The sequence below is a fragment of the Delphinapterus leucas genome, chromosome 5 (assembly GCF_059928025.1).
Source record: "Delphinapterus leucas isolate spDelLeu-1000000601 "Yukka" chromosome 5, BTC_Dleu_Yukka2, whole genome shotgun sequence".
In the NCBI taxonomy this organism is placed as follows: domain Eukaryota; kingdom Metazoa; phylum Chordata; class Mammalia; order Artiodactyla; family Monodontidae; genus Delphinapterus; species Delphinapterus leucas.
The window spans coordinates 128,794,902-128,816,369 of NC_143133.1; the positions used below are offsets into that span (position 1 = coordinate 128,794,902).

Sequence of the window (21,468 nt, forward strand, 5' to 3'; positions counted from 1 at the left end):
GTGTCCCATTTGAAGTGTCTTTCATGGCAACCAGTAACTGTGAATACTCCTCCTTTAGTATCTCAAATGATACCTTTGACCTAGTGCAGTAATTTTTTTCCCCTGTTACCCCTAAGCTCATTCCTAGGTCTGTCAAACTTTAACAAATTCATTCAAATATTATTCTGTGAGCACTGCTGAGGGCCAAGCATGGTATGTTTCATCCTTCTTAAAATAACCACCAAGCTACTTCCTGTATCTGACAGTTTGAATGATGTCAAGCCCTCTCTGAATTTTTAGATCGTTGCTATTAAAGCAGATACAAGAAAAGGATTCAACAAAAGAGGATCTCCCAAGATTTGTAAATGTTAAAAGGATTGGCAGTTGAGTATTTCAAGAAATCTTCATTTCAGTAGCAACTGCATAATAGAAGAGTCATGTGTTTTTGAAGGCACAATGGGTTACTCGGAGAATTCTCCGGTGGTTGGAGAGTGTATATTCTCATATGGAGGGAGGTCCCTGGGGAAATTCTGGAGACTGTTTCAACATTTGGTATAAAAGCCAATATCTGGTATAGTGCCTTCCACCACGTGGGTGTTCAGTAATCAGAGTCAGAATCTTACAGATAAAAAGGACCTTTGAGATCAAAGTAACGGATTGCGATTGACATCATTCCCTCCTGAAAACATACTGAGAGCATATATTAGCAAAGTGAATTTTCACACATTTTTACCATCACAGTAAAATCTGCTTTGGGGCATAGAGCAGTGGTTTTCATGATACTCCTGTAATTCAAACAATAAAGCCTCATCATTTCATGGTCCATTAACTGGAAGCTATTTTGCACAAGTCCAGCATCACTTTCTCCAACTTTAGATGAATGCATTCAAATAAGTTATATCACAAAAGATACTTGACTTATTAATCCATACTGTGACTCTCCATCTCCCTGAAATCACTGTTAAAATCTCTTTTATTTCACTAATCAGTGATACTTGAATTTAATGTTCTTCACCAAAAGCTTTATATTGTACTAAAATAGACCTAACATATTGTTCTAACTCAACCGTAAAACAAGATCAGATAATGAGGTATAGAGCTCTGCTGGCTTGTGTGAGTCACATATTTTCCAATAGATGGAAAATCAAGAGCGTTTCTGAAGAGATGCAAAAGGGAAAGGGCAGAGCTTCGTTATAAAAGCCCTGAGCCCAGGACTTCCCTGGTGGCGCAGTGGTTGAGAGTCCGCCTGCCGATGCAGGGAACACGGGTTCGTGCCCCGGTCCGGGAAGATCCCATGCCGCGGAGCGGCTGGGCCCGTGAGCCATGGCCACTGAGCCTGCGCGTCCGGAGCCTGTGCTCCGCAACGGGAGAGGCCACAGCAGTGAGAGGCTTGTGTACCGCAAAAACAAGCAAACAAACAAACAAAAAACGTGCAAAAAAGCCCTGAGCCCAAAGACTATATGTGAAATGTCACAAAATCCATTTGCTATGATATTTCATTTATTATTTTTGTAGCACAAAGGCAGCTAATTTCATCTCATGGTTTCTAATGTTATGCTGGAAAGAATGCATACATATCAGAGATTAAATTCACCAGCCAGGAGTTTAGAACCAGTTCCCACCGACTCCGTTAGAGGATGAAGTGTCTAAGGAGACACCATTGCTCCCACCCACCATCCTGACGGAGTTTGAATGCCTCTAAAAGACAGATACTTGCGTGAAAGAGTTTAAGCAGGAGGTGCCTAAAGTAATTACACTTTAGGCTGCTAATTTTTGTTTTTTGTTTTTTTGCGGTACGCGTGCCTCTCACTGTTGTGGCCTCTCCCGTTGCGGAGCACAGGCTCCAGACGCGCAGGCTCAGCGGCCTCGGCTCACAGGCCCAGCCGCTCCACGGCACGTGGGATGCTCCCGGACCGGGGCACAAACCCACGTCCCCTGCATCGGCAGGCGGACTCTCAACCGCTGTGCCATCAGGGAAGCCCTGCTAATTTTTTTTTTTTAAGTGAGGTTTTTTGTTTAAATATGTTCTGGGATCCAGCCTCTAATTAAAAGTTGATCTGATCATTTTATTTAGCATCCCACCCCAGCTAGATACTGTTCTAAGTGTCTTAATATTAACTCATTCACACCTCCCAATGACCCAATTTGCTAAATACTGTTATCATGATCCCCAAGTTACAAATGAAGAAATTGAGCCACTGACAGTTTAAGTAATCTGCCCAAGACCACATGGCTGAGAAATGACAGAGGAGAATTTGAACCCAGGAAGTCTGGCTCCAGAGCCCATGTGCTTACCCGTTATGTTGTGCTGACTCTCTCAAACACTTTCCATATTATAGATGCAACGTACCGTTTATAATATATCACTTCTGCGCTCACTGGGTGTCAGATGCTATGCTGAGCTCTTTATGTGATTAATGCCATTTTTTTCCTATCAGTCCTACGAGATAAGACTACATTTAACTGATGAGGGAGCAGGCTCAGAGAGGCATGGTCCTTTGTTCTTCATCACACTACTAGGAGCTGACAAAGATGAGACCTGTCCCAGGTCCGGCTGTGGCCAAAGACCACAGTATAACAACTCCACTAACGAGGTTTGCTAATCACCTTTAAGAAAGAGGCCAAAGAATCCTTTGATGAAGTATGGAGAGACAGGACAAATGACCGAACTTTAGGCTAATTGTGCTTTTACAGTGCTTTCTCTATAAATCTTGACGATGAAGTAATTCTAGGGCAGGAAGGACCTTGACACTATCTAAGCCCTAGCCCCCTCCTTCTCTTGCTGAGGGCCTGAGGCCCAGAGAGGCTTAAGAGCTCTCTAAAAGTCACAGAGATACAAAGCCAGAACCACTGCCAGGTCAAGCTTTGTTCCAGAGCTCTGTGACACTTTTTGGGCAAGGTGCATCCCAATTCATATAGCAATTTGGATTGTAAGTGGATACAGCTGTATCTATTTCTAAGCTACTTCTGTTATCGGTATGGAGCTCAGTAAGTCTCTTTCCTTTGCTGAAATGGTCCTTTTTGGCTGTATTAGCATAGCTTACAGGTCACTTTATTCATGCTTGCTGAAACATTTTCAGTGACTGGGCAAAAATGTTTATGCTTATACGGTTTCCTGCCTTTTAATGTATCCTTCTGGGTTTTAAAAGAAATTCATTTGCCAGTCCTATTCATCTTTAAAGATACTGTTTTACTGAAGCAAAAAAAGATACGCTCCTTAAACAAAAGCCTATAAATCCTCCATGCTTTTAGTTGTGATTATTAATTTAACAAAAGAAAGAAAAGAGCTTTTAACTTGAGACAGTTACCTTTTCTTTTTTCCTATTCATTGTGTGACCCAAGTTCGTTTCTGTGCCGATTCCCCGCATACCTCTCAAGTCTCTACTTCCTGCTTATATCCTTTGTGAGTCTGAGGTTGTCACCTCCTTGTTCCCAATCGTTTCTGGGCCATCTGCCATGTTCTTCCTTACCTTGACCCAGCGTTCTTGCCTAGGTGGGGAGAGTGGATGCAGGGAGCAGTCTGCCCCTTTTCTCAGCATGGAGATTTCTGGAATCCTTCAGCAGTAAACAGAGATGGGAACAGCAACGATAGCCAAGCTATGGCAACTGTAACAAGGAGAGACAGAATTCTCCCAGGTCAACTACCTGACCACTTACCTGATTTTCTTTCTTAAGATTTAAGAATATAGACCAGTGTTCCCTTCATGGAAGTTTGGTTTATTATGACTGGAGCAGTAGAGTTTATGTTTATAGAGTGAAGAAGTCCAGTTTGAGCCCAGGTGGTATATCACCCTTTGAACCCCCACATGTCAGAATGACAGAGAGACACCTGGAGGCAGGTGGGGAGGTGAGGTTGGATAAAAGGGTCAGTGGATAAACAGGAGGAATGTCTCAGGGCAAAGGACTCAGTTCTTAAGGCCTCCAGAAGTTTTGTGGACAGATGGTGGTGGATAGAAAAGAGAGAAAATGAAGGAGTGGTTGCTCAAGAAGAAGGAGGTGGGGTGGGGATAGAGGGTACCATATCACTACTTGAGGCTAACGTGGTCCCTAGGGAGCTCGCTGCTCCCTTTCAGTGTCTCCCATCACTGGGCCAGTCTTAGTGAGAGGATGCTTCTCCCCCTGGGCCCCTTACAGTGCCAGGACGAGGGGCGTTGGAGGGCGTGGGAGGTTCTGTTCCCTTTGGTATTTTATAAGTAAACTTGGATTTGGATGACTCTGTCTTCAGCATGTCTCTGACTGCCTAAGGTGGGATAGGCAGGGCCGTCAATCAGGTGGCATTTGTCATTGTCACAAATTACCAGCACAGTGCCTCACAAGTGGAGCCTCGTGTTCCCTCTGCAGAGGTGTCCCTGTTTAGGAAATGTGAACTGAAGTAACCTTGCAAGATAAAGTTCTGACATACAACAGATATTTGATGCTTTTTTTGCTTTTTAAAACTTCAGGGATTTTTTTTTCTCCTTCTTCACATGTTCTTGCCTATCACTAAGTAATTGAGACTTTTGAAATGTCATTGTCAGCATTTTCAGACTATGATTTTCCTGTCTGATTAACAAAGACCTCTTGTACTTTCTCTCCCTGCTTTCAGCAAGGTGAGTGCGCTTGACTTATTCTTGATGTTCACATAGAGCTTCCAATCTCAACCTCCCACTGCTGACTTTCTGAACTTGACCTTGGGATGGTCCAGAAATGGAATGTGTCTATTTAGATAAGCTAGTGATAAGTTCCTTTTTTGTGGTATTGGTCCTATTGAGAGCATTCATATACAAGCTGGATAATTTCTCCTACATCCCTAATTTTTTTTTTTTTTTAATTTTGAAAGCAACTCTCCTTCACCCTTCAGAATTGGCATTTATTGACATTCACCAAATGGTCTTCTTGCTGTAGTTTAGAACTGGCAAAGAATAGCCAACAACTGGAAATTTTGACTAAAGCTAATGTCTGGAATACTTTAGGATAATAACAGCTCACTTCCTGGCATACTTACTATTCAAAGTCAATGAGATGAAGTTTTACGTATATTATCTCATTTAATCATCACAGCACCATGAGGTGGGTATCCCATTTTACAGATGAAAAACTAAGGCTCACACAAGTAACATGTGAGGGAATAAGATTCAAATATAGAACTGATTCCAAAGTTTTTCACTGCAGAGCACATGATTCTGCCTCAATTAGAATGTGGATAAATAACATTTTAGGACTATAAAAAGGGAATTCCATAGTAAGATGTGTCCTTTCCTCACACAGCAATGCTCCCTTTCAGAGGAGAGAAATTAAAATGTGAATTGGCAAGATTTCCCAATTTGCCGAATAAGACGCTCCGATTAAAGAACTGTATAAAGTCGTGTTGGAAGTTCAGTCTCTTCTTGGTATTATATAGATATTCCGGAGCAGCTTCAAGAGCCGTGGGAACTGAAGGCTTTTCTGTTTAAATACTTCCTTTTTCTGCCTGGCTTGATTTAGCCTGTGTAGAAAATGCAGAACCTGAAGGAAAGGCACTTGCTCCCCTTAAGCATCCTTTTTTCCTTTGCTTTTTTTCCCGTCGGTTTCTAAAAACACCTGTGTATGTGTGTCTGGTGAGGGTGAGTGTGGGTGTGCCCCTGGAACGGGAGGAGAAAGGGCAAGTAGGGTTGTACCCAGCACTGTGCTTTTCCCACGTTCTCTCAATTACACTCCGCATCAATCAACCCCATGAGTTAAGTGATGTTGTCCCCATTTTACAGCTGAAGAAACCCAGGCTCAGAGAAGGCAAGTAGCTGCTAAGTGGCAGCAGTGGAAACCAAACCGGGGCTTATCTGTTGTTGATCAGATAAATAAGTAAATATAAAATGTGGCTCAGAACATGTGATTTTAGATCAGTATTTACACAAGAGTTTCAGAACGCAAGATCTATAACATCAGGCAAGATGTCATAGACTTTGATTTATTTGACATAAGGAGGCCATACTAAATTAATTTTTTAGAATTCATTACCTGGTTTTCTAATATAATGCTTTGCTGTTAAGGCTCTGGAGACCCTTGTTTAAGCTTTAATTAAACAGTTTACTTGAAACATGAATATAGGACATTAAACTTGGCACGGAATATTACAAATGGAAACACCACTAAATATGTTGTTTTAAACCAGGTTTGTTTCGGGGTGATGTTAACGTTTGTCAACCATTTGCTGATAAAAAGAAACACCGTTTTATGTGACAACATGGAAATATGTGCAGTCGAGATTTCCACTTTGTCTGTTTCCAGTCAATGAAGGCCACTGTTCATTCATGCGGTGCTTGATAGTTGTGAAAAAATCATTCCCATCCAAGCCTCAAGCGCACAGGGACAAAATAATTGTCAGTTTCAAGAACGAAAGAGCAGTTTGAAACTATCTGAGAGTGGACGTGTTACATCAAAGAGTTCCTACTGGACAAATTTCTAGACGAGACAAAGGCTTCAAAAGGAGATAGAAAGTATCTTTTTTAAACATCTTTATTGGAGTATAATTGCTCTACAATATTGTGTTAGTTTCTGCTGTATAACAAAGTGAATCAGCTATATGTATACATATATCCCCATGTCTCCTCCCTCTTGCGTCTCCCTCCCACCCTCCCTAAATAGACATTTCTCCAAAGAAGATACACAGATTGCCAACAGACACATGAAAGGATGCTCAACATCACTAATCATTATTGAAACGCAAATCAAAACCACAGTGAGGTATTACCTCATACCCATACCAGTTAGAATAGCCATCATCAAAAAAACCTACAAACAGTAAATGCTGGAGAGGGTGTGGAGAAAAGGGAACACTCTTGCTCTGTTGGTGGGAATGTAAATTGATACAGCCACTGTGGAGAACAATATGGAGGTTCCTTAAAAAACTACAGCTAGAACTACCATACTACCCAGCAATGCCACTACAGGGCATATACCCTGAGAAAACCATAATTCAAAAAGAGCCATGTACCACAATGTTCATCGCAGCTCTATTTACAATAGCCAGGACATGGAAGCAACCTAAGTGTCCATTGACAGATGAATGGATAAAGATGTGGCACATATATACAATGGAATATTACACAGCCATAAAAATAAATGAAATTGAGTTATTTGTAGTGAGGTGGATGGACCTAGAGTCTGTGATACAGAGTGAAGTAAGTCAGAAAGAGAAAAACAAATACCATATGCTAACACATATATATATGGAATCTAAAAAAAAAAATGGTTCTGACGAACCTAGGGGCAGGACAGGAATAAAGACGCAGACATAGAGAATGGACTTGAGGACATGGGGAGGGGGAAGGGTAAGCTGGGACGAAGTGAGAGAGTAGCATTGACATACATACACTACCAAATGTAAAATCAATGGCTAGTGGGAAGCAGCCGCATAGCACAGGGAGATCAGCTCGGTGCTTTGTGACCACCTAGAGGGGAGGGATAGGGAGGGTGGGAGGGAGACACAAGAGGGAGGAGATATGGGGATATATGTATACGTATAGCTGATTCACTTTGTTATACAGCAGAAACTAACACAACATTGTAAAGCAATTATAGTCCAAAAAAGATGTTAAAAAAATTTTTAATAACTCTCCAGAAGTGTTCTCTTAAATGAGCTATTCAAGACAGCCAATTAAGGAAGATAGGGTAAATATCTATTACTGAAAAGACTATACATACATAGGGAGAAATGAAAGAAGGGGGGAAACGTACAGACAAATGGATTCCTTTGTTCTTGTATAGAGCTTCGGTGTGTCACAGTATGGATTTTTCTAGATGTTTGGTGAACTGAGGATATGCAGTGTAAAGGGTCTTTTTTTAAGTTGTCTCGGTGGGTGGCTTATATGAGATTAGAATTCATGTAGAAAATCTTTACATGAGGCTCGCTCTCTCTCCCCTTTCACTTTGGCACAGACAAGAACAATGGTATGTTGTTTACGTGCACAGGGACTTCGCTTTCTGGTATAATTGTCTTCAGCCTAAGTTTTGAAATTGAGTTTCTGTGCACATACTGAGCTTCCAGTTATACAAAAGCGCCATCGGTAGGTTGATAATAAATTGCATGAATACCTTCATTCTTTATTCTTTCAGGATCATACACTTAAGGAATCTATAGTCCAGTTAACGTCAACAAGGAAAACTTGGTTATTGAAGTCACTTATATAGGATCACAGGTAGTTAGTGGCACAGCGGGACTGGAACCCACATATCCTAACACCTGACCAAACTCCATTCAAACCTTCTCTCTCCACCTACTCCTCTGTGTGAACTTACTCAAATCATTTAGCTTCTCTGAACCTGTTTCTTTATATGTGTCATTATAAATGATAAAAATATTGACCTTCTCATATTTCAAGATGCTACATAACTTAGAGGTGTTATGTTAAATGCTTATACTGTGCCCAGCACAAATTTGGCACTCAACCAGTAATGGTAGCCAGTGTGATTTTATCGTTATTATTATTATTCTTAGTCTAACAAGAATAAAATGTTAATAGTTGTATAGGATTTTTATTTCAGAATCGTATTTTGAAGCAATAACTAACACTTTTCAAAGTTACGTAACAGTCCTATAAAAATGTAATGGTAGCCAGCCTCCAAAATGATCCCCAATGACCCCAACCTCCTCATATTCACACCCGTAAGTAGTCCCCTCCTGCGTTGTACCAGGGTTGGTCTGTGTGATGAGTATAATATAGCAAAAGTGATGGTGTGTATGGTAGGAGGATAGTAATTCCCAAAATATGTCTACATCCTTATCCCCACCTCCTAAAGCTATGAATATGCTGAATAAATTCCTTTACATGGCAAAAGGGACTTCACAGATATGATTAAATTAAAGATCCTGAAGATCCTAAAGATCCTGATAATCTCAGGGGAGATTATCCTGAATTATCTGGGTGGGTCCAATGTAATCAAAAGGACTCTTAAAAGATGGGAGGGGCTTCCCTGGTGGCGCAGTGGTTGAGAGTCCGCCTGCCGATGCAAGGGACACGGGTTTGTGCCCCGGTCCGGGAAGATCCCACATGCCACGGAGCGGCTGGGCCCGTGAGCCATGGCCGCTGAGCCTGCGCGTCCGGAGCCTGTGCTCCGCAACGGAAGAGGCCACAACAGTGAGAGGCCCGCGTACCGCAAAAAAAAAAAAAAAAAAAGATGGGAGAGAGTCACAGTCAGAGAGACTTAAGGATGCTACACTGACAACTTTGAAGATAGAGAAAGGGCCGTGAGCTATAGAATGCAGATGGCCTCTAGAAGCTGGAAAAAGGCAAGGAAATGGATTCTCCTCTAAAGTCTCTGCAAGAAACACAGGCCTGTCAACACCTTGATTTTAGCTCAGAGAAACTCATTTTGGACATCTGGTCTCTAGAACTGTAAGATAATAAATTTGCGTTGTGTAAGCCACTAAGTTTGTGGTAATTTGTCACAGCAACAACAGGAAACTAATACCGTATGTCACTTCCAAGATCAGGTCATAAAAGACTGTGGCTTCTGTCTTGGGCTCTGTCTTTTGCATGGCTCACTCTGGGGGAAGCCAGTGTAATGTCGTAAGGACACCTAGGCAGCCTCAGGAGAGGCCCACACGGCAAGGCACTGAAGTCTACCAACAAACGAGGGAGCTCAGAAGCAGATTCTTCAGCCCTAGTTGAACCTCAGATGACTGCAGCCCCAGCAGACAGCTTCATGAGAGACTCTGAGTCACAACCATCCAGTTCAACTGTTTCTGTATTCCTGATCCACAGAAACTGTGAATAATAAATGTTTATTGTCTTAAACTGCTAAGTTTCAGGGTAATTTTTAGTACTGCAGGAGATAACTAATACAATCCCCTGTGTAGTTTCCTCCCGCGCACAGTCAGGCTGCCCTGTGTGACCAGTAGAATACTGCACAAGTGATGGTGTGAGACTTCTGAAGATAGGTCCCCAAATCTAGGGCAACTTCCTTAAACCCGTGGAGAGTCCACTCTGGGGAAAGAGAGCTGCCGCGTCACGAGGACGCTCACGCAGCCCTTGGAGGAATCAACTCTCCCCGTACCATGTTGCCCCCACGTGAGAGCCACCTTGGAAGTATATCCTCCAGCTCGGGTCAGGCTTTCCATGCTTCTAGCTCTTCCGCCTTCAAGTCTTTGATCTGAGGCCTCAGACATTGCAGAGCAGAGACCAGCCATGCCAACTGTGACCTCACTGAACTCTGCACCCGCAGAAATCATGAGATAATAAATGTTGTTTTAACCCGCTTAGTTTTAAGTGCTTTGTTATGCAGCAATAGATAACTAGTACAAATGTATTAAATATTTACTATCTTCCCACTGCATTTTAGAAAAACACTTTTCATGTCCACAATGTAAGTGTATGAGTACCTTTTCAATATGTCGATTTAGATGTGCGAACGACTATTTTCACACTCCTTTCCCTGTGACCCGTTGATATCGCGTAATGCGGATATCAGAGGGAATTTGTAGCAACAGACAAATGTTGCCGCATCTGCAGGTACGGCTAATGTGTAGCAGACTGGATTCTTGGAAAGAAAGTAGCTTGTGTTTTAGACGTGTAGCAGCTTTATTTTTATAGTCGCCGCTCATGAAGGTAGAAATCTCTAGCTTATAACTGAGCTCAGTTTGCTCACACATTCCTTATGTCACTTGGTTGGACGCGGGGATGGGAGGCAGGGCATGAGACGTCTTGACAGTAGCTAATTACAACAATGTAATCACATCCGGCATAACTACTGGTCTCTTGGGAATTCAGTTGGTCTATTCAAACTCCAAACTTCATTTCTGGACGGCGGCCCCCCTTATTTGTTCTTCTCTTCCCTTTCCCTCATTCTCCCCAGACGAGAGGCTGGATCCGGGAAGAATTTTACGTAATGTCTTAAAACGGGGATGAGGGCGCCCAGCTGATCTGTGCATTGGCCTCTCGTCTTTACTGATCTTCTTTAAGCTGCAGCTTGACCAGCCTCGTGTTGGGACGTTCTCTGTTCTCACTGCACCGGCTGCTGAGGCACCTGAGGCTGACGTAACTAGAAGAATCTGTTCTCTTTCACGGTCAGGTCATGGTCTCCCCACCTTCTTCATTGCCTCCACCTTGCTCTTGCCCTTGACTGCCGATCCCCTGAAACTTTGCCATGTTATCAAGTCACCCTGGAGCCTCACAACAGCATCCACTCTGTCTAAAATAGAAACCCTCGGGCAGGCACAGTGGCTCTCAATTCTCAGACCCCCCCCCTCACGCATCTCAATGAGCATGGAAATTGTCTTGCTTCCCTTCTATATGCTCTGGGACTGAGGGGAACTTGGAGGATGGGGACTAATTTTCTCAGTGAGCCTGCCTTCTCCAGCTGGTCTGTCAGAATGCTGCAGAATTACAATACCTTCCTGCTATGAAGACAGGAGCAACTCCTTCTCTGGCCAAGAGGAAGCCTGGGAAAACTTTTTTTTTTTTTTCATATTTCAGCTGTCCTATGTAGCCAGTTAAGTATGGGAGACTGAGGGCTTCCCTGGTGGTGCAATGGTTAAGAATCTGCCTGCCAATGCAGGAGACGTGGGTTCAAGCCCTGGTCTGGGAAGATCCCACATGCCGCGGAGCAACTAAGCCCGTGCGCCACAACTACTGAGCCTGAGCTCCAGAGCCTGTGAGCCACAACTACTGAGCCCATGTGCCTAGAGCCTGTGCTTCTCAACAAGAGAAGCCACCGCAATGAGAAGCCCGCGCACCGCAACAAAGAGTAAGCCCCTACTCGCTGCAACTAGAGGAAGTCTGTGCACAGCAGCGAAGACCCAACGCAGCCAAAAATAAATAAATTTATTTTAAAAATCGGGCTTCCCTGGTGGCACAGTGGTTGAGAGTCCGCTTGCCGATGCAGGGGACGCGGGTTCGTGCCCCACTCCAGGAAGATCCCACATGCCGCGGAGCGGCTGGGCCCGTGAGCCATGGCCGCTGAGCCTGTGCGTCCGGAGCCTGTGCTCTGCAACGGGAGAGGTCACGACAGTGAGAGGCCCGCGTACCGCAAAAAAAAAAAAAAAAAAAAAATATATATATATATATATATATGGGAGACCTAATCATCAAGAAGTTAATCTTCTACCTTTCAGGTAGAATTAACGTGATCAATTTGTAACTTCATCCTATATGTATTCAGTGTGGAGCAATGCTAGATAAATGCTTTTACATACCTTCTTCTTCATGCCTCCAAGTGTACATAGAATTTTCTTTTATGATAGTAAACATGCCTATTCATATCTTCATCAGAACAGCATGCTGTATGTGGCAGTGTGTCATCACGTACCAGACTACACAGCATATATCATCAAGTCTAGCAAGGCTGATGTGATCCTCTTTCTACCCAAAGACAGGTTTTGGGGGTGGGGGCCCAGGGGTCCTGAAAAAATTTAGCAATTCAGTCTATGAAAGCAATGGAAGCAGAGAATGGAGAACATATTTCAAAGTCCTGTGCAGATCTCCACAGACAAGATCTCACAGTGCGCTGGGCCTCCAGGGACACCCAGCTTGGAGATGTATCCCTCAGGAGTAAACTCTGAGTCAGGGAAAGCTGGCCTGGGAGACGACAACAGATTCTGATCACCAGCCCTGGGCTCATCCTATAAACCACTTTCTCTTTCCTCTTTCTTTCCCCACCTTCATTTGCCAGTATAAAGTACCAATTAAGAGCACAGCTTCTAGAGACAGACATCTTGATTCCAATTCCAACTCGGCCACTTACTAACCATGAGAACTTGGTCATGTTACTTAGCCTTTCTTTGTCTTAGTTTTCTGATCTGTGAATAAAATGAGGATGCTAGTAATAGTATCCACCCCAGTGGGCTGTGGTGGGAGGCTAAATAAAATTATATTTGTTAAGTCGTCAGAATGCTGGGAAACCATAATTATTAGTTATCATTACTTTCCCTCTATTTTGCCTTCCCACTTTCTATTAGTCAACGCAGCTGCCATAACAAAATACCACAGACTGGGTGGCTTAAACGACAGACATTTATTTCTCACGGTTTGGGAGGCTGGGAAGTCTAAGATCGTGGTGCCAGCAAGGTAGGTTTCATTCCGAGGCATGTTTTGTAAGCAGCTGGCCTTGTGTGTTCTCACATGACTCTTCTTTGTGTGCATACAGGGCTTGAGAGAGAAAGAGATTGATCTCTGATATTCCTTCTTACGAAGACAATTCTATGAGACCACTACCCTTATGATTTTATTTAACCTTAATTGGTTCCTTAGAGCCCTTATCTCCAAATACAGACCCACTGGGGGGTAGGGTTTCAACATATGAATTTTGCGGGGGACACAAACATTCATATATAACAGTTCCTCCCCATGCCCATACTCAATTTCTTCTTTTACCCGCAGTTCCTGTACCTAAAGTCAAAACTAGATTTACTAAATGGCTAGAAGCTCTCAGTAAACATCACACAGGCCAAAACAGCTGATGCAATAGAATGCTAGGTATGTCATAGTTTCTACATTTTGTTAAAACATATCACCTGGGTTGGGCATGCGCTCTTGTTTGGTTAGTAATAAAGAATAGTTTGTAACACTTACCTGTTCTACAAACAGTGCTGCCTAAAACACAACCCTAAAACTCAGTGGCTAAAAAGAATAAGCGCTTATTGCTCATACAGCTAGAATCAGGTGCAGCTCAGAGACTAAGGCTGTGTGATTCTCCCGGCCTCAACTGGCCTCTCTTGTCTGTCTGGGAGCAGACTGGCGGGGTCCTCATTTTCCTGGGCTTTATCCGGCCGGGGCAACTCAGTTTTCCAGGTCTCGTTCTCATGACTCACATCCTTCCAGAAGGCTCTTCCAGGCACGTTATTCCTTGAGGTGCCGACGTGAGCCCCATCCCCAGTCCTGAAAAAGGGAAAGCAAAAGGAAACACTGGAGGTATCATGGGAGAAATGAAGCATCACAGCCAATTTTCAACCTATTCCACCCAAGAGCATTTTACCACCTCTACCTCCCTGCTCCTTTTGTTTTCACTTAAAAAAACTCGTAAGTTTAAACCAGAGAGGCTATGTGATTATAAATGGTGTGTGCCGGTGGGAAAAGTTTTATGTAATTCACCAATTACCCGTTGGGCACATAGAACATATTAGTGTAAATGAAACCATGGTGCCTATACTAAGAAAAAAGTCTCTCTTCATAAGGGTAGTGTCTTTTTTGGTTCTTTGAATTTTGGTGGGGTTTTTTTTTGTTTTGTTTTGGTTTTAGGAAACATTTAGAGAAAATCCTGAAAATAATTTAACTTCATTTCTTATTCTGTTTCTCAAACTGAGAAACTTTTTTTTAATGTGTGCAATATATCACACACACACAAAAAGAGCATACCAATATACATTAGAAGGCTGAAAGTATCAAAGGCTATTTTTTTGAAAATGCATTACATCCTAATAATCTCCTTGTTTACATTGAAGCATCCAGATACCGCTGAGAATGAGGGGATTTGATTTGGGGAAATTAAACTGTGGTGTGCTGCCACCTTGTGTACCACGCCTGTAATCACCATTATTTTCCAATCTTATCTCTAGAATACTAACCAGAAAAAAATACTGCAGTGAAGGAGACATTTTGTCCTTGCAAAAGGCAGCGTTTCTTAATCCTTTTTGTGCACATGGGACTCTTTGGCAACCTATGTACCCCTTTTGTAATAATGTTTTTAAGTGTATGGAATAAAATACTAGAATTAGAAACTATATTGAAATATAGTTACCAAAAGATTTAAAATGACAAATGTGAAATAGACTAACATGTATGCTTCTTCATTAACACATTAAGGAACAACATCTAGTGGCCAGTCTAATAACTACTATGATCTCAAATTAGTAAATAGAGTAAACATATTTGAGATATTGACAACATGTGATGTGATTTGAAAATGTGTGTCACAGGCTAATGTTATTGTTTGCTGCCTACATTCATACTTGAAGGACATGCTAAACTACAGCTAGAAATTATTGGAAAACATTGTTGTTTTTTCCTGTCTAAGTTGACAGACCACTTGAGTTCAAGCCACAGGCCCCTTGGGATTCAGAGACTCCAAAATAATCATTCCTGACCCTTCATATAGTTTATATTTGATCACTAAACAAGGAAATATTAGACATCAAAACTTCTAAAAATAAATCTTCATTAAGACCCTACAAATCTGTAGAAATCTTCTTTGTATAAGGTATTTTTAAAGAATAAAACACTATTTTTCTCTCATAACTATTATTTTTCTACATCATGCCATAATGAACATTTATATGATACAGGATATTTCTACTACTTTTATAATCATGGATTAAAGTATAGGTCTACAAAATATATGCTTAGTTTTATTTGATTTCTCAAGGAACTGACTAGATTACCTGGAATCTGGTCCAGGACTTGTCTTTAATTGGTTCAATGAACTTGTACATTTCCCCTTTGCCTCCCTCTCTCTTTCCTTCCTCCTTTCCTCCCTTTCTTTTTCTTTGCTATCTTCCTTCCTTTTTTCTTCCCTTCTTCCCTTTTCCCTGCTCCCTTGCTCTTCTCCCCCTCTCCCCCTTCTCTCTTCCTCTTTCTTTCTCTCTCCCCTTTATTTTGTTTTGCCTTCCACAAACTTTTAATAAGAGACAAACATGTGCTAAGGACTGTGCTAAGCGGTGTGGGTGATGATCTCAGGGACTTCACAGTTAATCATAATAAAGCATGAGCCAGAGGCAGATTGACCACAGACCTAAAGAAGCTTAAGCTTCTGTGTACAGCTGCTCTCCTCCATATCCACAGGGGCCGCGTCTATCGATTTAACTAACAGCAGATGGAAAATATTCAGGAAAAAAATTTTCAGAAAGTTCCAAAAAGCACAACTTGAATTTGCCATACTCCGGCAGCTATTCACATAGCATTTGCATCCTATTTACAACTATGTACATAGCATTTCTATTTCATTAGGTATTATAAGTCATCTAGAGATGATTTAAAGTATACAGGAGGATGTGTGCAGGTTATATTGCAAATACTACACCATTTTGCATAAAGGACTTGAACATCCGTGGATTTTGGCATCTTCTAGGGGTCCTGGAACCCATCCCTCTCAGACACAGAAGGACGACTGTACTTCACTTTCATGGTTCCCAAGAGACTTGGTAATGATTTTACATGTTTAGATAGTTTTATAAAGTTTACAAAGTGAGAAATTTAAACCACAATCAGTTAAGACCACTGTCTCTTTCAGTTCCTACTTCCCCTCAGGTTCATTGCTTTTAGAGTGCCTAGGCATTTTGAGATCCAGCTAAGCAGAGGCTGAGTAGGGGATACATTTAGTTTGAGTTTAGTGAGATATATTTATGTGGTTCATACCAATTTTCATGCACAGGGAAGTCTCCCAACGTCATGGGTACCTGTCAATAAATACCTAACAATTTTATCTAGGCATTTTCTCCTACTTAGTTAATTTTGCATACTTATGAAGAAATCTACATATAATTTTAGCCCTCAAGAGGAAAGTAGCCAAGTCTATGTGGCTGTGAAGGTCAACATTCCATAGGCCTTTGCTCACCAAGTTGAAATCATCTAAGAAGTGATACTTACCTGGTTTTGCCCACTTGGAGCACCAGACTCAAGTAGAATCGTCCGGATCTACTCCATTTAAGTATTTCTCTCTATAAATACCTAAAGCAGTCTTTGGTTGTTTTAACACATGGCTCTATGAAGTTAACCAAAGATTGTTGCCTGTGACCGAAACACCATCCCCTAAGGAGATGCTGACTTTGCAATGTGTCAGCTTGGCCGGGCTGAACTGCATTTCCTAGAGCTCTGTTTCCTGTGTATCTCTGGTTAGGCCCAGGAGAGATTATTGCGTGAGATTTGGAGGATGGAGGTGAAGCCGCAGCCATTTTTGTAGCTCACACACGTTGTCATTTATCTACTTTCTTACCTCGTTGGTGGAAAGTAGCTGCTCCATCTTTCCCAGGACCCTCTTCCTTACTTCCAGCTCCTGGGCCTGGAGCGTGTTTAGCGACATGACGGAGGCTCCCAGCTTCTGCAAGACACCCATTCCCTCAACATCAGACACAGAACTGACACAAGGTTCAGTCCCTCCTCCTGAGCTCCCAGCTCCCACAATTGCATAAAATCCAATCCCTATAACAAATCTCTGATTGTTACAGATATAGTTCCTAATGGTTCTGCTTCTCTGATTGGACCCTGACTGATACAAAGACATATACCAATTTATAGACAACATACTACAGTGGCTAAATAACTTCCAGTCTTTCTCGCTGAAGGAACTGGTGATTGTGTTTAACCAGCATCGTAAAGTCTCTGTTCTGATACTACCTGGACCCCTTACCCACCTCCAGGATTCCCACCTGCCCTACTACGTTCATGCGGGAAGGCCATCAGAGATTGCCCTCAGCCTGAGCCCCCACTCGTTTATTCTCCCAGTGCACATTCCCTGGGGCGTTATCTGCATCCCCCCAAGCTGTGATGGTGGGAGGGACACGTACAAACCTAGAAGAGTCCCACTGAGAATGGGGCCACCCGCTCTGCAGCCCTGCGACATTCCCCACGTTATTCCATCCATCATGGCCTGGCAGCAGGAGCTTGGGAGTGTTCAGGCTTTACTGTTTAATCCCATCATGTCTATCACACTGTGGGCTATAGCAGCTCTAGCTGTTAGCCTGGGATTTCCCAAAAAAACCTGTACATTAGGCCGAGTCACATCCCTAAAACCTGGTATGTGGCTCTAGAATAGTATTCAGTGGATATAGATTCCCAAGTGCAGGCTACAAAATGTTGGTGGAGTGTCCTGCCTCAGGTTCAGGGCTAGTCCCAAATTTACCTATACAGACATCAAGAAAGATTAAGCCTTTTATTTCATATTCCTATTTCACATCTTTTAAAAATAGCTTTTTAATATAATAGCTCAACTATCATCTCCTATTTGAGGTCTTCCTCAATTCCTCCAGACAGAGCTAATATCTTCTTTGTTTAGTGTGTAATCTCATTAGAGCAAAACTCACATTATATAGTGATTGGATACTTGTCCAGCTTATCCACAAGACTGTAATCACTCAGGGTTAAAAAAAAAAATCACCCTTCATTCACTTTTGCCTAACCTAGTGCCAGCATATTCATGAATTTTTATTAAAATTTTGATAAATGAATTTGTAAGTTATTTTTGTCATCTCTAAATTTCTTGGGAAAAATAACTCATAGTTCCTTTTATATGTTACCAAATATCCGGATGTATACTGATAAGCTGTCTAACAATTAAAATATTTACTACCATTTCTGGCCCTCTGCAACAGTGTTATCCAGTAGAACTTTCTGCAGTGGTGGCAGAAATTTCTCTCTGCAATTAGGAACTTGAAATGTGGTCAGCACAGCTCTAGATGTTTGATAATATGTAGACATTTCTGCAAGGATAATCTATATTATGACTTTGAGTCTTTTAAAAATGCCACAAACAAAGCTCTCTCAGTTTCCTCCCTCTGAAGGTCAGTTTTCTGAACTTGAACTGACTATAGATACAGAGGGAAAATATCTCATCCAAGAACAGATATTGATAAGATAATCTTTTCCCCCCAAAATGGTCTTGGAGTTGAGTAACATCATTGATTTTTGGCTGTTATTAATAACCTTCAAATGTTTCCCATTCACTAATTATATGTTCTATTTTTAAAGTATTAAAAAAATTTTTTTTAATCTAACAAAATGGGATAAAAGATAAGCCTGTTAGACCAAAGTTACCTATTGCATAAGCTCATAGTAGTTTTTCAAGCAAGTTTATGACTCTGAATAGAGAGCCATTTTATGCAGTATAATATATTTTTACTGTAAAATGAACTACTGCTGTTGGCTAATAATCTTCATTTTAATCTCTCCTTAAAAAAACGTTTTCCTGAGATTCCAGAGCCATTCTGTTAAAAGAACTATGCATAGTTTACTAAACACATTTATACACAGCTGTCTATTAAACATAAATATTGAGTTCTGAGGTCAATGCCAGTTTTGTTTTGGGGTTAGGAAGAGGGGCATTTTTGCCCTTTTCCTCAAAAAGAGACAATAGTTAAAAACAAATCTATAAAACTTATTCAGTATTCCTGGATTGAATACATCCAAAAAACACTCAACGGTAGTAAGAACATTTCAGCTGGTAAAGTTTATAAGAGAGGACTGTAAAATGGATGGTATATCTGAAGTTTTATCACATATGTGTTATGCACTTGCATTTATCAAACAACCCAGAAGACAAATGGCAAGTGTACATTTTAAAAAAGAGTTTACATTCGGAGATACTAATTTAAACCAAGGATCTCAAAAGAATTAGCTAACCAGCTAGCCTCACAATGACTAAATTAAAAAAGTCACACTAACAAAGCATTTCATCTATTATTTAACTGTAGAATTTTTTTAAGTAAAATGAGATCCATTTTTCCAAAGCATCGAGTGATACTGCAAGTGTGAAAGCAAATTAAGATCCAGAGGAATTGCAGGATAAAAAATACAGAAAATGAAATTTGTTCTTTACACAATATTCAAGATTTGTGTTCATATACTACATTTTTGAAAATCTGCTGAATGCATTTGTTTATACAGAGCTGGGTTTGAATCTTAGGCCCATCGCTTACTAGTATTCTTGGACAGATTCTGTGCCTCAGTTTCTCCATCAGTAAAGTGTAGATAATCGTCATCATGGCTTTTTATATAAGAAGCATTTAGAACTTTTAAGTGCTCCATAAATACCAGTCTCAGTAAAGGCAAAGTTGGCTAATAGGAGGGCGTTTTCTGAAATTCCTCATATTCAGGTCTCTTGTCTTTAGTTATTTCTTAAGATGTAAATCTTGATAATATAATCTTCAATAATGTCTTTAGTATCTCTCAAGTATAAGCTATAGCAAGATAAATCAGGACAGTTGTACGCCTGCAGAAAGAGCAAGGGTTATGAAATTGTAATTGAGTCAAACTAAAATTCTACTTATTGCCTTATAAGTGTCTAAGAACATACGCAAAAATAATTATGAACAGTAAATTTAACATCAGTAACAAAAGTAACCTTTTGCTAGTGAAGCACAGAAGCAATTGTAATATCATTATATTGCAACTTGAAGTTGCTAGTGAGATTCTCCTTAAAAATTTGAAGCTTTTTTTTTTTTAATCAGAAATAACAGAAAGAGGGAAAAAAAGGGAATCTGTATTCTGTTCCAGAATTCTAGTAGGAGATGAATCACAGGAGGGAGAATCAGTGACAGCTGGAAAAAAGAAAAGTAAGCAGACCAAATCCCTAAGGCCTGAAAGAAGAAAGGATTATATTGAAAACTGACCTCAGATGAAGAGAATGACCCAAGTGCTTAACCAGCAGGAGGGCCCATATGTTACCTAACAGCAGGGAGACGGAAAGATGCCCAGTCAGGGATTCTATCAACCTTCTGATTAGGTCATGAATGCAACTGTCATTGGAGTTAGATCTAAGTCTAAATCTTGGCCCAATCATTTGCTAAGAATGCAACATAAAGCAAGTTGTTTAAACTCTCTAAGCTTCATTTTCATTCTTGTAAAAATGAGGATAATATTTGTAGTTTCTTACAGTTTTGTGGCATTAAAAAAGACAACATCTGTAAGGTAATTAGCATGATTTCTGGCAGAAAGTAAGTTTAATAATATTTGAAGCAAATATTTGAAGATGAGAGGTCCCTAAGTAACTGTAGATTAGTAGATATTAAACTGTTAATTACCAGGTTGAGTCTTCGAGCTATGAATTGCCTGATAGCTCTAGACGAAGTCATTTATTAAAGCTGTTATGCCCTTTCTCTTTTTTTTTGATCTTGGTAGTTTTTCTTAGATTCTCTTTTATTTTGGTTTCTTGATCTTTCTCATGACCTCCTCACCCAGGGCCTCCAAAGTCAGCTATGATGGGATATGAGGTCGTACTAAAAATGTCTACATGCTTCCGAAACTCAGGACCAGTCTTTACTGGATGCCCCATTTAGAAATATTCCTACTGACTTAACCACCCTAAGGAAGGCTTCTGCCTTTAGAAAACAGTGTAGACTTCACATGCACTGGCTTCGACGTGTTATGGCTATCACAAGGACAGGGAAGTCATATATACGCACTTATATACCCACATTCTACTCAACTATTAATAGCAAGTTTGTTTACAGATTCAAGATAACTGGCAAACAAGCATTCTCCCCAATAAACAGTTATCACTTCCCCTTGGTAGGCCACTAATACTACAAGCTATGAAGAGGATATAAAAAAGATCCAGAAGAATCTGATCTTTTAAATGTGATTTAACTTACGTTTAAGTCCTTAGTGATGTGATGCAGAAAAAAAGGTTATAATAAGTACAGCCTCTAGACCGTGCATCACAAGTCCGAGTTACTTAACCTCTCTTGACTTCAGTTTCCTCCTGTGAGAAGTAAAGCAGTTCAACTACCTGATCTATTAATTCCCTGCTAAATCAATCTATCAGTGTGATGGGTACTTAAGGAGCTAAGGACAGTTTATTTAACAGGTACATTTGTCTCCCAGAATATAA

At 41.0% G+C, this 21,468-nt stretch overlaps 1 long non-coding RNA gene across 1 annotated transcript; it reads right to left on the reverse strand.

Moving 5' to 3' along the window:
* Positions 1-11,735: 11,735 nt before the first annotated feature.
* On the reverse strand, positions 11,736-19,072 carry LOC149749238 (uncharacterized). Its single transcript, XR_016393410.1, has 2 exons — positions 16,858-19,072; positions 11,736-13,808 (listed from the first exon to the last, which is right to left on the reverse strand). It is a non-coding gene; the product is annotated as an uncharacterized LOC149749238 (long non-coding RNA).
* Positions 19,073-21,468: the final 2,396 nt, after the last annotated feature.